The 4013-nt window shown below is 45.2% G+C and overlaps 1 protein-coding gene across 4 annotated transcripts in view; it reads right to left on the reverse strand.

The window, feature by feature from the left end:
* LOC107274828 (angiogenic factor with G patch and FHA domains 1) overlaps positions 1 to 4013 on the reverse strand; it is a 15443-nt gene that overhangs the window by 4862 nt on the left and 6568 nt on the right. The window lies entirely within an intron of this gene.

Raw genomic sequence — 4013 nt, forward strand, 5'->3', positions numbered from 1 at the left:
CCACTCCCCCGCCCAAATCTATGATTCGTCCGTAGCTTAAGCAAGACGAATGACGTGGAAACTGTGACGTAGTGCATGGCAGAGCATGGAGGACACTCGGTGCATCCGAAGCTCAGGGAAGCCTGGTATTTGCAGTTTGCAATTAGGGCGTCAGATAGCACAGCGCATTGTAATTAATAGATCGACGTTCACATATTTGTATCTAGCAATTCAACTGATGTATAGGTGGATGCTGCGTCTAGACCGATCGACCGGCTTGCGTGCATCTGGTTGGTTTACCAGGATGTACCCTGTAGAGAGAATCATTTGGATGCATAGAGAACGGGTGCGCCTGATATCGTAGAAACCGAGTGTGCCGTAGTTAATTAAATATTAAATCCATAGTTTGTGCTGGCAATTGGTACGACTGTCGAAATAAGAATGATTCGGTTTGAAAAACGGAAGAAGAAGAAGAATAACGGTAGACAGTAACCTAAGGTGGAAGGAAAGTCAATGAGGTCACTGCGAATGTCCACGAGATGTCCAATGGATGTCCCCCACGAGGCTTTTTCAGCTGTCCCAGTCAGTAATCGCCGTTTGACCAAGGAGCGTAGGTATCAGGGATCGAGAAAAAGAAAAAGTCTTGATGAACAACCTGGATGTCACTGGTTCTGGTAGAGAAGGTACCTAACGTAGGGAGTAGTCTACTAATCTGCCAGTGCCCCCGCATGCTAAGCAGCTTCGGCTGCGGGATGCATGCAGATGCAGCGGCGCGCACACCGGTGCATACAGAATCGTCCGATGCAAGACAGAAACCCATAGCCTGGGCACACCGAGTACGGTAATCTGGTACCATGGTTAGTCAGCGGTGCGGTGTCTAGACGGTTCGGATTTGTGTTGGATTTATTTGTGACTGTGGGTTCCCACCTGTTGCCTCCCGCACCCCCTTTAGGAATCGCGCGCTACAATTCTCTCTCGTCTCCTCCCTTCCCTTTTCCAGCCTGGGGATTTTGTTTTCTTTCCTCGTTTTCACGTCTATTTACCTTAGACGGCGAAACCCGGAGGGGAGGATCGTTGCAGGCCAAACCGACCTGTTCAAATATTCCCGCCCTTTCACGCGGTGCCTCTCCTTGACTGATTCGCTGAAAACAAATAGTTTTCACGACTCGCGAAGTCCTTTAATATTTCTAGACGAATTCTCCGTTACGTCTCCCGATCTTTTGTCCTTTTATATATTTACGAAAGACTCGGGAACAGTTCGATCGATGTCCACCAGAGGCGTTACCATCGCGGGATAAATATTCAAAAAAAGAAAAACGAAAATAAAATTTCATCCCCGCTCATCGAAAGAGCACGATAAGTATTTTATACCCCAAAAAAGTCACGACTATATTCATATTAAATATCGTTGAGCTAGCAAATGCATTTGAATGGCCGATAAAGACTCTTCACAGTTGAAAACTTCAACCAATCAGATTTATTGGCTTACCCAGTGCTATCTCTGCTAAATACAGACATGGAACACAGAAACTCAATAAGACATTCCCTTAACGTGGATTGTCAACAAGAGCTGTCTAAATTTTTACAATCTGCTATGTCAACGGTACATGCTAAAGACACGTGCACCACAAATGTCACTGTAATCCAGTAACAGAAGCGTCTGTTAGTGCCTACAAGAAAATAGACAAGGCTAAATATATGATGTCACCCGCCGGACTTTATAATATATGCACGAGGTATTATCATCATTAGCAAAGGCGTCACAGTCTGGACATAGTCTGGCTCCGGGTTAGAGCAACGCCGTTTCGTAACGAGAGGTTTATTAAAAAAAAAGACCTAACCTCAAAGTCGGAACCTTCGTCCCTGTTCCCCCAAGCGTCCCTGCTGATCAAGGCTTAACTGGTGACCATTACGCCACGCGCGTACCAGTATATGAACCATAATAATACCCAACTGGACGGCCAGACGTCACGAGACAATTGAATACCCGGAGGACGCTCCGTCGGTAACGTGAGTGTAACGAACTTTGAGAAGCTTGAATTTTCACGTAAAATTCAGAAAGATCGAAATACCTTCTTCCAAGTAGATCCAAGAAAGCAATATTAGTAACCGTTAAAAGAAAAAAAAAAAAGTTACCATTCATCGGTATACGATGTTACTACGGTATACTCTATTTTCTAATTCACAGGTCGTCGACAGCCATTAAAAGGTTATCCAATGTAGTGCACACATATATTAATAAACAGGACACTGCTATAAATTGATTGCAGCGGATCCCCGGGTTTCGGTCCGTAAATCAAAATGAAATTAATTGTATAAAATGAACGGCTACCGCGATATGTGGGCACCGTTTGCGGTTAGACAATATGGCTACCGTGATCTTCTTGCACAGGGTCCCGTACAATTATTGTCCATGTCCCACGGATATTAATAAGGAGCCGCAAGGGAATGCAACCGATGCAATTGTGCAATTGAATCGCGGGTACCGATATTCAACGACGGGCCCTAACCTTACGGAGACCCAAAGGCAGGCGCATTCAACTATTTGTCATCGCCGGGTCTTTCTTTAACGTATAAATCGTCCTGGAAATCTACCAGTCGAGTTCTACTGCCAGCAGCCTTTCATTTCCTTTCTCTATTTCATCTTCTCTCTCTCTCTCTCTCTCCCCCCCCTCTCTCTCTCCCACTCTCTCACTCTCTCTCTGTCTCCTTCACTCCTTTTTCTTGCGCTGCACATCCACGTGCATAAATATAATGCACTTATGCAGATATAGGTATAGTAATACCTACGTAGGGGCATGCTTGCATACGTGGAATACGGCGACCATGTGTGGAAGGTGCAACGCTCGTTAGAGGCCTGGTTTCTCGTTGAAAAATGACGTGTGAAAAATTCATATATATATATGTCTGTGCACGCATACTACGTATGCATATAGATATAGTATATACACAGTATTCCACCTGGATGAAATATATTTCAGCCGATCCGGCGTCGATGGGAACAACAAAAATGGCTACGCGCAGAGCGTAGGTAATGTCCCTTACGTATAGGTTATGTTAAGCCTTAGAAAAAAAATCTAGTAATATTCTCTTTTTCTCTCTCTTCCTCGCCGTTACACATTTTCATATTCTTTTAGGAGCAGTCCATGAGAGGGCTTCGCGAGTCGTATCAGTAATCGTGTATCAATGTCGTTCTCGAGCAGACCTACGGCGAATCGGATAGAGTCCCTCTAGTAAGAGTCCAGCCAACACCCGGAAGGGACGCCATATTAAGGGCTTGTTTGGCGCCACCATGACAGTGCGCGAGAATCGGTCGAGTCTCGCGCCAAGTACAGGCAACCCGCCGTACAGGGCTTAACCCTACCCACACTACACAATGCGAATCTCTCCCATATACGTATTCACACACACCATTCTATTCCGGAAAGAGCCCATAATATGGCGGAGCCAATCACTAACAAGCCCCACCGTTGGCCGGACTCTTACCAGAGGGACTCTAGAATCGGACGAAAAAACGGCGGGATATTTAAAAATCCTCGAGGACTCCCGAGCAAACTTCGTGCATTGGTAAATCGAGTATGAAACCTCGTAAACTCTGAGAGCAACGTATAGTTATATACCGAGGTACCACGACGATGCTCTTAATACTTGAAAGAAAAAAAAAAAAAAAAGAAGACATCTGCATAACCACGCGACGAAGACGGCAATAGATAGTTGAAGGAACGTCCGCATAGCGTCGCGTCGTTCGACCATGACGAACGCTCTTTTTAATGATGCACCATTCGCGCGACCTTTTTAAAACGACTCTGGGCGCCCTTCCGCCAATTTCAGGACTTTCCGGTGAAATTGGAAATACGTCGACGTAATCGTTTCTCTGAGAATTCAAACAAGGAAGAAAAAAGATACGTGCAAACGCGCCCAATGAAATTTCTAGAAAGGAATGAGACTCCGTAGTACTGTGTGAAGAAAGAAAAAAAAAAAATAATAATGCACGGAATGCGTGAGTGGGTGAATGACTGAGTCATGGGTCGAGG

This window comes from Cephus cinctus, unplaced genomic scaffold, assembly GCF_000341935.2.
Source record: "Cephus cinctus unplaced genomic scaffold, Ccin1 Ccin1_scaffold0114, whole genome shotgun sequence".
Classification (NCBI taxonomy): Eukaryota; Metazoa; Arthropoda; class Insecta; order Hymenoptera; family Cephidae; genus Cephus; species Cephus cinctus.